Consider the following 12,975-nt stretch of genomic DNA (forward strand, 5'->3'; position numbering starts at 1 on the left):
TTTTTGTTTTTTTCAGAAAAATTGGAAAAACGGGCTGCAAATGAAAGCCTCTGGGTTTTTCCCTGAAAATGTTATCAAAAAAGGGTTTGTGGGCTGAAATCTCCATTTTCTCAGCTTTTAGAGAATGACAGTCTTTTGTCAGAGAACCGACATTTTTCACACAGTTTTGGCATTTTTCTGGGACATAGCCTATTTTTGCTATTTTTAGAGCTTTCCACCTCCTTCCAGTTAATGGTAGAAATGAGTTTGAAAGCAATAATGGATCCTGGAAAGTTGTACATTTTCGTAAAGTAGACAAAATTCTGAAATCAGAAAAGGGTCACTTGTCTAAATCCATGAAGGTTTCTTTATAGAAACTAACAGTTAAATATTGGAATAATTGAAAATTTGTTGAAAAAAACAGCCTTGAGTCTTAACCTTTTCACCTATAACTTTTTTTAATTTTGACAGCTCTTGTAAAGCAATATACCGTTACATCCGATAGACCTTCCTGGTTGTGGGGATATATAGGACTTGTAGTTTCACCAAGAACCCGACAAACCCAGATCCAAAAACTGAGCAGCAACTTGCAATGGTATTTTTTCATTTACTGGGTATAGAGCACTTTGTCTTGGAAAATGTATACATGGAAAAATCTGTATGAAAGACACCTATGTATTTCTGAATTGGGTCAAATTATAGAGTTCAGAAACAGTATATAATTTCACATTTTCAAAATTGGGAATACTCATACTAGCATGAGAATTATTGGTCATTTTTCAAAAATATATATATATTTTTTTTTTACACAATGTCTTTCATTGAAAGGGAGAAATGCATGAAAGCTCAATTGGTAATAACAGTTGATTTACAAATCTGAATTACCCCAAGTCTCCCAATAAAAACGGTACCTCACTTGTGTGGGTCGGCCTTGTGCCTGCGACAGGAAACGGCGCAAAATGCAACGTGGTCACACCTAAATTTTGCAGTTACAAATTGACCCTTTTTTGGCAAAGTGCCTACCTGTAGTTTTTGCACCCTAGCTCTGCCGGCACCTAGGGAAATCTAGCAAACCTATACATTTTTGAAAAGTAAACAACCAGGGGAACTCAGGATGGGGTGACTCGACTGCCTACCACCAGGTTTTGTTACCCAGAATCCCTTGCAAAGCTAAGAATTTGACAAAAAGAAAACACATTTTCCTCACATTTCTGTGGTGGAAAGTTCTTGAATTTGCGTGGATCAACACATTTCTACCCACCCAGCGTTCCCCCAGGTCTCCCAAAAAAAATGGTACCTCACTTGCGTGGGTAGGCATAGTGGCTGCGACACGAAACAGCGCAAAACGCAACGTGGTCGCACCTTAATTTCCCAGTGAAATCTTGCGCTCAAAAACAAAGAGACTACCTTTTGTTTTTGAGCCCTAGCTCTGCCAGCACCTAGGGAAACCTAGCAAACCTATACAATTTTGCAAAGTAGACACCCAGGGAAATTCAGGATGGGGTGACTCGACTGCCTACCACCAGGTTTTGTTACCCAGAATTCCTTGCAAAGCTAAGAATTTGACCAAAAAAACACATTTTCCTCACATTTCTGTGGTGGAAAGTTCTGGAATCTGCGTGGATCAACAAATTTCCAGCCACCCAGCGTTCCCCCTGGTCTCCCAAAATAAATGGTACCTCACTTGCGTGGGTAGGCATAGTGGCTGCGACACGAAACAGCGCAAAACGCAACGTGGTCGCACCTCAATTTCCCAGTGAAATCTTGAGCTTTTTGGACAAAGAGACTACCATTTGTTTTTGTGCCCAAGCTCTGTCAGCACCTAGGGAAACCTAGCAAACCTATACATTTTTGAAAAGTAGACACCCAGGGGAATTCAGGATGGGGTGACTCGACTGCTTACCACCAGGTTTTGTTACCCAGAATCCCTTGCAAATCTAACAATTTGTAAAAAAAAAACACATTTTCCTCACATTTCTGTGGTGGAAAGATCTGGAATCTGCGTGGATCAACAAATTTCCACCCACCCAGCGTTCCCCCAGGTCTCCCGAAAAAAATTGTACCTCACTTGCGTGGGTAGGCATAGTGGCTGCGACATGAAACAGCGCAAAACGCAACGTGGTCGCACCTCAATTTCCCAGTGAAATCTTGCGCTTTTTGGACAAAGAGACTACCTTTTGTTTTTTAGCCCTAGCTCTGCCAGCACCCAGGGAAACCTACCAAACCTATACATTTTTGAAAACTAGACACCCAGGGGAATTCAGGATGGGGTGACTCGACTGCCTACCACCAGGGTTTGTTACCCAGAATCCCTTGCAAACCTAAGAATTTGACAAAAAAAACACATTTTCCTCACATTTCTGTGGTGGAAAGTTCTGGAATCTGCATGGATCAACAAATTTCTACCCACCCAGCGTTCCCCCAGGTCTCCCGAAAAAAATGGTACCTCACTTGCGTTGTTAGGCATAGTGGCTGCGACAAGAAACAGCGCAAAACGCAACATGGTCGCACCTCAATTTCCCATTGAAATCTTGCGCTTTTTGGACAAAGAGACTACCTTTTGTTTTTGCGCCCTAGCTCTGCCAGCACCTAGGGAAACCTAGCAAACCTATACATTTTTTAAAACTAGACACCCAGGGAAATTCAGGATGGGGTGACTCGTCTGCCTACCCCCAGGTTTTGTTACCCAGAATCTCTTGCAGAGCTAAGAATTTGACAAAAAAAACAAATTTTCCTCACATTTCTGTGATGGAAAGTTCTGGAATCTGCATGGATCAACAAATTTCCACCCACCCAGCGTTCCCCCAGGTCTCCCGAAAAAAATGGTACCTCACTTGTGTGTGTAGGCATAGTGGCTGCGACATGAAACAGCGCAAAACGCAACATGGTCGCACCTCAATTTCCCAGTGAAATCTTGCGCTTTTTGGACAAAGAGACTACCTTTTGTTTTTGAGCCCTAGCTCTGCCAGCACCCAGGGAAACCTACCAAACCTATACATTTTTGAAAACTAGACACCCAGGGGAATTCAGGATGGGGTGACTCGACTGCCTACCACCAGGGTTTGTTACCCAGAATCCCTTGCAAACCTAAGAATTTGACAAAAAAAACACATTTTCCTCACATTTCTGTGGTGGAAAGTTCTGGAATCTGCATGGATCAACAAATTTCCACCCACCCAGCGTTTCCCCAGGTCTCCCGAAAAAAATGGTACCTCACTTGCGTTGTTAGGCATAGTGGCTGCGACAAGAAACAGCGCAAAACGCAACATGGTTGCACCTCAATTTCCCATTGAAATCTTGTGCTTTTTGGACAAAGAGACTACCTTTTGTTTTTGCGCCCTAGCTCTGCCAGCACCTAGGGAAACCTAGCAAACCTATACATTTTTGAAAACTAGACACCCAGGGAAATTCAGGATGGGGTGACTCGTCTGCCTACCCCCAGGTTTTGTTACCTAGAATCTCTTGCAGAGCTAAGATTTTGACAAAAAAACCAAATGTTCCTCACATTTCTGTGGTGGAAAGTTCTGGAATCTGCATGGATCAACAAATTTCCACCCACCCAGCGTTCCCCCCGGTCTCCCCAAAAAAATGGTACCTCACTTGTGTGTGTAGACATAGTGGCTGCGACATGAAACAGCGCAAAACGCAACATGGTCGCACCTCAATTTCCCTGTGAAATCTTGCACTTTTTGGACAAAAAGACTACCTTTTGTTTTTGCGCCCTAGCTCTGCCAGCTCCTAGGGAAACCTAGCAAACCTATACATTTTTAAAAACTAGACACCCAGGGGAATTCAGGATGGGGTGACTTGTCTCCCTACCCCCAGGTTTTGTTACCCAGAATCCCTTGCAAAGCTAAGATTTTGACAAAAAAAACAAATTTTCCTCACATTTCTGTTGAGGAAAGTGCTGGAATCTGCGTGGATCAACAAATTTCCACCCACCCAGCGTTTCCCCAGGTCTCCCGAAAAAAATGGTACCTCACTTGCGTGGGTAGGCATAGTGGCTGCGACATGGAGCTATGGCTTGCGTGGATCCTCCAATGTTCCTTTACCCAGAATCCCTTGCAAACCTCAATTTTAGCTGAAAAAAACAGTTTTTTCACACTTTTTTGTGTGGGAAAGCGTGGCATCACTGGGCTCACACAAATTACCTCCCACCCAGCGTTACCCCAGGTCTCCCGATAAAAACGGTACCTCACTTGCGTGGGTAGGCATAGTGGCTGCAACAGGAAAAGGTCCAAATCGTACGGTGGTGAATTTAAAATACCCTGAAGCAAAATAAGCTTGATTTTTTGGGGGGGGGGGCACCTGATGTTTTGGCCCGGGGCTCGGTGGTATTCTTTGGAAAGTACCAAACTCAAACAGTTCTGAAAACTAGACACCCGGGGGAGGTATGGCATGCATGGGTCCCCCAATGTTTTCCTACCCAGAATTCCTTGCAAACCTTAAAATTAGGTAAAAATATCACTTTTCCAAACTTTTTTGCGTGGGATCTCCATGCCGGCAAAAATGTCCTACCACCCAGCGTTCCCCTTGTTCTCCCGAGTAAGAGGATACCTCACTTGTGTAAGTGCCCCAAAGCAGAACAGGCTAAAAATGAATTTTAAAAAAAGTCCTATTTAAGTTTGACAAATTAAGCTCCCCTACCTTAGCCACAGGCCTTTGGCCCACCCACACAAGTGAGGTATCATTTTACTCGGGAGAAGAAGGCGAACGCTGGGTGGTAGGACATTTGTGCCGGCAGGGAGATCACACCCAAAAATGTATGGAAAAGTGGGTTTCTTAACCTACATTTAAGGTTTGCAGGGGTTTCTGGGTAGGAAAACATTGGGGACCCACGCATGCCATACCTCCCTGGACTCCCCCGGGTGTCTAGTTCTCAGAACTGTTTGGGTTTGGTAGTTTCCAAAGATGCCCGCAAAGCCCCGGGCCAAAAACTCATGGGAACCCCCTTGCAAAACCAAATTGTTTTGAATGAATTAAGTTTTCAGTTGGAGAACGTGCGATTCAGGGGACAATATCGCATGAAAATTGTGACCGACAATTTCAAGTTTGCAAGAGATTGTGGACAAAAAACAACAATAGAATTCACCAGAAAGACATGACCATATACTACCATGAATTAACAATAATATCTAAATTTAGAAAGTTATTTATAGCTATAATATACACCATAACTGAGTTACTCAAAAGACATAGAATCAAGCACGGCTATCTATTCCTCAAAGACACACACATACAGGTTGGATTTGGCACGAGGGCGAGTGATGGTTCAGTACATAAAATTTTATTAACATGATATTTCAAAAAAATGAAATGCTCTGTTAATAAATAAATGCATAAATACCGAACCAGTGACTCGCAACTCGTGAGCTGTAAAGCCACGACAAGGCACCAACTGTTTTACAGGCCATTCACGCACCTTTCATACCTGATACAAACCAGACCACTGACCCCATCTGGAAGGAAAAGCAACACATTACAACAATCACAATAAGGGACAAGATACACCCTACTGCAGAAAGAGAAAAAAAACAAATATTACTGCACAGCCATCTAATCCGCAAGCACACACACATACTGGTTGGATTTGGCACGAGGGTGAGTGATGATTCAGTACATACAATTGTATTTGTAAGTAATTTCACAAAAAATTAAATACACTGCGTATAATTGAAAGTATGATTAACTGAACCACTGACTCACAGCTCGTGAGCTGTAAAGCCACGTCAAGGCACCAACCTCTTTACAGGCCATTCATACACCTTTCGTACGTGTGACACATTCAAAACATTCACACCGCCAGCCGCGGACCCATCACATTTCAACACTCACACCAGCAAACAGCACCATTCAAGGGCCCATCACTTTCACATGCCCACATTTCTGACACTGCAACTACACAAAATGATGGACTGCGTGGAGTGTCACTCAACTAGCAGTGTGTGTAGTGACCAATAGAAAGTAACTACTCACACACCGCCAGCCGAGCGCCAGTCCATCCACACCACGATCCAAGCACCAGACCATGCACACCGCCAGCCAAACACCACTCAGCGCCCACCGACAGCCAAGTACCACTCCACAAACACCACCAGCCAAGCGCCACTCCACACACACCGCCAGCCAAGCACCACTCCGTGCACAGACAGCCAAGTACCACTCCACGCACACCACCAGCCAAGCGCAACTCCACACACACCGCCAGCCAAGCACCAGCCGGCACACCACAAACACATTTAGAATTCTTTTTTTGAAAATAACACTAAACAAATGGAAATACCTACAAATCAGCTAACACAAATTCTTAAACTAAACACTTTGCACTAATGCCAATCCTTGAAACAAACTAAATATTTTTACAGAATGCAGACCAGGCAATTCACTTTACAGCTCATTAAAACTCCCAAAACTTCTTTTGCGTGTGGTACGATTTAAAACAAGCTGACAGACACAATGCAGGCTTAGAAGGACAGTCAGGACAGTATATACGAGACTCCTTCCGCACGCCTCTTCGCCAACAGACTCTGCATCTTCTAGTCGGAAAGTCTCTAGCGGTAGTGGAAGGAATAGATTCAGGAAAGTGGCGATCTTTCAATCTAGCCACTTCCTCCACCACTCCAAATCTAGGAACACTTGCCTGCTCCACAAGTACAAGGCTGCCTATTATAGACTCCTGAAACTTAACAAAAGGCATCTTCTTCTCAGGACAAGACTTCTGGTACACAACAAAAGCATTAAAGGATGCCAAGTGGAACAGATGGATAGCCAACTTCTTGTACCAAACGTAAGCCTTTCGAAGAGCAGCATAAGGTTCCAACCTCTGATCTACTCTGTCAACACCACCCATGAACTTATTGTAAGCTAAAATGCACACAGGTGTGCGCACTTCAGCACCCTGACCCCAAACAGGCACAGGTTCTGTACTTTCATCGTGGATAGTAGTCAGCATGTACACATCTCTCTTGTCTGAAAACTTCACAGCTAGAAGCTCCCCACATCGCAATGCCGTAGACTGTCCCCGCACAAGCCTTTTGCAAACAAGTTCCTTTGGGAAACCTTTACGGTTACTGCGCATTGTACCACAAGCAACAGTGCTCACTTTGGCCAACTCCTTGAACAACCGCACACCAGTGTAGAAGTTATCTACATATAAATGATGGCCTTTGTTAAATAATCCTCTACCTAGTTCCCACACAATTTTCTCAGTCACTCCAAAAGTAGAAGGACAACCAGGAGGGTTAATGCTGGACTCCTTACCAGTGTACACTCTGAAATTGTAGACATATCCAGTCTCACTGTTACACAGCATATACAGTTTGATTCCATAGCGTGCCCTCTTACTAGGAATGTATTGCCTAAAAACCAAGCGGCCCTTGAACAACAGCAAAGACTCATCCACTGCAATTTCTTTACCAGGGACAAAGATCTCAGAAAAACGATCAACAAAGTGATCAAGGACAGGCCGAATTTTAAACAAACGGTCACAATCAGGGTGATCGCATGACAACGCTAAACTATTATCAACAAAATGTATCATCCGAAGAAGAAGCATATACCGATCACGACTTATGACTGCTGGAAATATAGCTGTTGCCATCAAGGGACTAGTGGACCAATATGAAGTCATTGATGGCTTCCTTAGCAAGCCCATCAAAAAAGTTAATCCCAAAAACTTCTTCATCTCTTCAACATTTGTGGGAGTCCACCGGATTGCTCTAGAATAGGGCCTAAGGCTGGCACTGTTGGCCCTCAAAAATTGTTCTGCATACAAATTAGTTTGATCAACAATCTCTTGCAAAAACACATCGTCAAAAAACAACTGAAAAAAATGTATTGGCAGAAAATTCTCAGTATTCACTCTACACCCAGGAACACCAGTGAACTCTGGCAATGCCGGCTGCACCATGCCAGGGGGAACCCAGAGGCCATCCCTATCAACGGGGGGAGCAGCCACCCCAGCCTGCAGCCCAGAAGCCTCTTGCTGCTGTTCACCAACGGGAAGCCTAACAGCCACAGATACTTCTGGCTGCACAACACCAACAGAAGACATAGGATGTACGACATTACAATGCATGCTTTTACATCGCATGCTTTTACAAAGCGAGTTTTACAACGCATACCATTACAACGCATAGTGCTTTAATTTACTATTCCAACTCCAGTCCCCGTGGATAGTAGGGAAGGTGTTGGATAGTAAATTAAATATATTCCCTATCCTAGAGCGCCCCCCAGCGCAATGCGTTGTAATGGTTTGCGTTGTAAAAGCTGCGATGTAAAAGCATTGCGTGGTAAAAGTTGCGTTGTAAGTGATGTTTCCCGAAGAAATAGCATCCCCAGAGGGCTCTTCCTCCACTACACCAACGGGAAGCCCAGCAGCCTGAGATGCTTCTTGCTGCACTACACCCCCGGGAAACCAAGCAGGCCCAGATGCCTCTTGCCGCTCTACACCAATGGGAAGCCTAACAGCCCCAGATGCCTCTTGCTGCACTACACCAGCAGGAAGACGAAAAGCACCAGATGCCTCTTGGCGCACCACAGCAATGTGAAGCCTTTTGGGTGCAGGCTCCAGCCCACATGCCTCTTGCCGACGTAAAAAGAAAAGAAACCTTGTGCCCCTAGGCCGCAGCACAGATGCCTCTTGTAGTGTAGCTCCTATTTTCCCAATAGGCTCTGCGCATTGGAATAGTACCTACAGCAGTAAAGACCTAGGCCAGACGTTAACTAGGTCTACTACTGTCGAAACTAGACTTAATTTTTGGGTTTGCCAGCTAAGCTCAGAGTTCGCTAGAAACTTTCTCGAATGTTCAAGGAAGGATGAACTCCCCTGATTAGACAAGAAGGGATTTAGTTTCTGACAACCATAGAACATGACAACTTTGCTCTCCCCTAATCAAGAGTCAATCTCAAGAGTCGTGTGAGCACAAGGCAATTATTTTACTCAGTCAGTACGTGCATTCTTAGTCTCATCAGAATGTAGAGAAAAGGAAGAGACGGGCGTGTTCAATAAAAGATGTTATTTATTGATCAGTCTCTTTTCTCGTACAAGAGAAATGGATCGATATTATTGCAATACTTATAGTTAAGTAAAGTGCATACATTAGAAGCAATAGTATAAAATAATACTGTAAAAACATTGATATGGTTTCTGAGCCATATGATGTTTAAAATGATTAAAATATATTTACATACACATATACATTTGACTAAACGTACTCAACTGGTGTTTCTAAATACGCCTACCCCGTGTACCTGACCTAAGTCTAATGCGTGGGCGGGAATAGAAAGTTACAGTTTAGTTTAAGTTTGTTTTTGCCAAGTGAATAACTAAAGAATTCTCTAGGAGGGGTTATTCAGTTCTGTACCTGGAATTTAGGATGAATGAGGAATGGTATCTCTTTCTCTGCTCTCGATATTCCAGGCTGCCTGCGAGGGCTGCCCAGAAGCGCCGGTGCTGGGTCTCTCGGCTTGAGATAGCAGCGCGTCTCTCAGCGCGTCAGGAAGGCGGGGCTGCTGCCTGCGGGGTCTGCTTCTGCTCTCGGCTTCGGCAAGTATGGCTGCTCCGTCTTGTCACCACGCGTGTGTTTGCATAGGGCAAGGTCGGCAATATTTATACCTTAAAGGTGCCGAGATTGACGTAAGGATGGACATAGGTACGTCAATAAAGATGTCATACGACTTGCTCGTTAGCACATTCTTTACTAAAGTTCTCTGTGAAATCAAAACAATGGCCGCACGGATTATCCAGGTTGTCATAGGTTTGATTTGTTATGAGAACGTCGTATGCCTTATCAGGGGCTGGAGGAATATTGCTTGTCTAATTAGATCTCAAGCGTTATGACCTAATCAGATAACACGTTCCTGTGCCGTAGTGTGACTGCGTCAGATAACGGTATCTGCATCATGGGGGATTTCTTGCCTCATGGGCTGACTGTTAGTTAACTAGCTAGTAAGTTTAACCAGAATAGGGTCAGGAATAGGGGGATCGAATCAGAACCTATAGAAATACACGACACCCACTCCAACTATGGTCATATCTACTAATCTATGCATAGTATAACATAGTACAACATACTATAGAGTATAGTGTATACCTTACCACCCCAAAATACATAAATGCATTTCGAAATTTTCAAATATACTGAAAAATTGCAGTCATATATATTGTATGCACTTAAGCTATGAATTAGATGCAAAAGTGAACACGCATTGTTATGCATTATTGATTGTTGGTATATGAGAAATACACATGAAATGGCTCTTAATATGGCTATACAGAAAAAAAGTCGAAACCATTTCATCACATAAAATCTATTGCGAACATACCAGCGGGCAGCTAAAGTCTATAAAGTCTATAAAGTATCTAAAATAGAAATCTTAGTTCTCTAGGAATAGTCTCTTACTTTAAGCAGAAAATCAGTGTCCCGGGAAAAGATATATAGAAAAATATTTTAGGGGCTTGCTGAAAAAAGTTGCTGTCCGTGAACTGGATTGTAATTGTTCATGTGATTTAATTTATAAAGTTGAAGGCCGAATTCAGGGAACGCCGTGTGCGAGTTTACTCAAAAGTCTCTATTTCTGTTCCGGAGAGAACATCATATCATTCAGGCTTTCGAAAAAACTGTCAACAGCTTCATGGGAAAGTTCCTCTAAGTCGGAAATAGGGGTAACCATGCATTCATGCGCATGATTGTCTCCATTGACATTCTGATTTGCATTGCTGACAGAAGGTCGTACCTGTTCGATGCTGCTTTCATCTTGAACTTCACTACTCTTCAATCGCAGTGGTGAAGCCTTTGAGGGCAGCACAGTGCGTGAACCTTGGTAGGAACCAACAGTGTATCTGCATCCACCGGCGCATCCGATTGTAGCGTCAGACAGGTGTCTAACACGCATTCTTCTCCGCATAGCAGACACCTTAGTACAGGTAAAACACACCTTTGCCACATTGGTCGAAATGATAGAAACCAAGTCATGTTTAGGTCTCTAAGCCGGGATAGTCCCAGGATTTTTGATATCCGGTCCCGGTATCCAATGGCTAGGATCGTATCTTCCATTGTCGCGAGAGTTTGATCTGTGACATGGGTTGCCATAACGAAAAATAAGTACTAGGAATAGGATTCCTGCAATTAGTCCTAGGATCAGGGGAAGTCCGCCAAAAATCGAATGGACGAAGTCTGGAAAAATACCCAGTATGGCTTTGAATGGTGTTAATGCCATCGAAAATACTGTCTTAAATACCTTTGAGACCCCTGTGGTATCAGAAATATTTAAGATTTCGCTCAGGATTTCCGCGAAATGTACGGGGGAATTAGTTGATAATAATGTATGTATCTCTGCAGTCGTCCTTGCGACTTGTAGATCATACGTTTCTTTAGATGACGTGAGCCTTGTAGGCGTCTGAAGAAGCACTGTTTTCATTCTGCTTAAAGTGTCTATTCGAATAGAAGTAATTTTCAAACTGGGCCATGCCCTCGCCTCCCTGTCTGGAAAGGAGCTGGGGAACAAAGAACGTCCACAGCACTTGACCTTCGCCGTCGTAGTGACGAGATAAGGAGTCCCGGGCATAAGACTACAGCATCTGCGGTCTACAATAAGAATGTAACTCCCATTATAGAGTCTTTGAAAGAATGGTTCTATTTCAGTTGCAGGTGCGCCTTGCTGGTGACATGAAAGGTTGTATGAATTCCCTTCACAGGCTCCGTGCAAACTAATACCGTTACACAGAAGCGTGCCGCTTAGTGACATAGCACAATTGATGCCACTAAGAAACACTTTCTGTCCTTTGTTACTGACACATGCATGTGAATAGGGCAGGTTCCATGTTGTTTTAAGGTACCCCTTTCCCAATTTCTCGTACATGCCAGCCTGTATATATTTTTGGCAGTATTGAAACCTGAAGGTTGAGATTGGAATATTTATGATTCCGTGGATTATCCATTCACTGACAGGTCGTTCTGACATTGTCAACGGTAATCTTTCTAGTTTTTCAATGCTCAAGATTGTATAATCAGCACCCTTCTGCGCCATACCGATTTGTCTATCAGTAAGGTTAAAGATTTGAAATAGTGACGTTGTGTTGATTAAACGCCAAGGCACATAGCCTGAACGCAGATTTTGTAACGTCCAGCCAAGCTGTACAATAGAACGCAATTGTGACTGACCATGTTGTAATAACAGTAAGTCTTGCGATAATATATCGATTGCTGAAGACACAATGCTGTCCAATGAAAAAATTCTGGAGGACAGAGTCATTAACCCATTGTCCACTACAGAAAGTGATTTTTCCAAATTAATACGGTCAATTTCCCGTATTCTTTCTGCTGTCTCAATTTGAGTAACCTTCCAGGCCTCATTGTATGCTGCATATACAGAGGCTGCTATGAAACGCTTTTGACGCTGTTTGCGTGGTCCCATTATGAAATCACGCAAGTCAGCACCATCAGTAAGTAAAGTTAGGTGTTGCTTAATTTCAGGCAGTGTGGAAGTTTGTAGCCATTGAAGGCATAATTTGCCCACACTGTAGGTTGTTATTATCCCTGGGTGATGTCTTTGGGGATATCTAGGGTCTGGCCTGTTCATTTTGAAACCCTGTGTTTTATTCAGGAATCTATCTTGACAGTTATTTGTATCTGTGGGCCAGATCAACCATTGTTTCCAATCAGAATGTGTTCTGTTTTGGTTAAGTATATGGTTTATGTCTATTTCTTCATCTGTTTCAGAGTTATTGCTAAACATTGTTGGCTTTGGAATAGACAGGTTATTTAAATCTTTGATTTTGGCTAAGCCAAGACAGGTGGTTTGTTGAACGGTGTCATTTAAAAATATCATTTGTTCTGGGATCATGCAGGCTCTAAACAAAGCTTCTATACCCTGTACTTGCCATTCTTTTGTACCCCAAACACTTTTCAAATCAACATGTTTGTCCCAATAATCAAATCCAAAAGTATTCATTTTTTCAAAGAAAGAATCTGAATATATCAATTTTGTGTTGGT

The sequence above is a fragment of the Lissotriton helveticus genome, chromosome 5_1 (genome assembly GCF_964261635.1).
Source record: "Lissotriton helveticus chromosome 5_1, aLisHel1.1, whole genome shotgun sequence".
Classification (NCBI taxonomy): domain Eukaryota; kingdom Metazoa; phylum Chordata; class Amphibia; order Caudata; family Salamandridae; genus Lissotriton; species Lissotriton helveticus.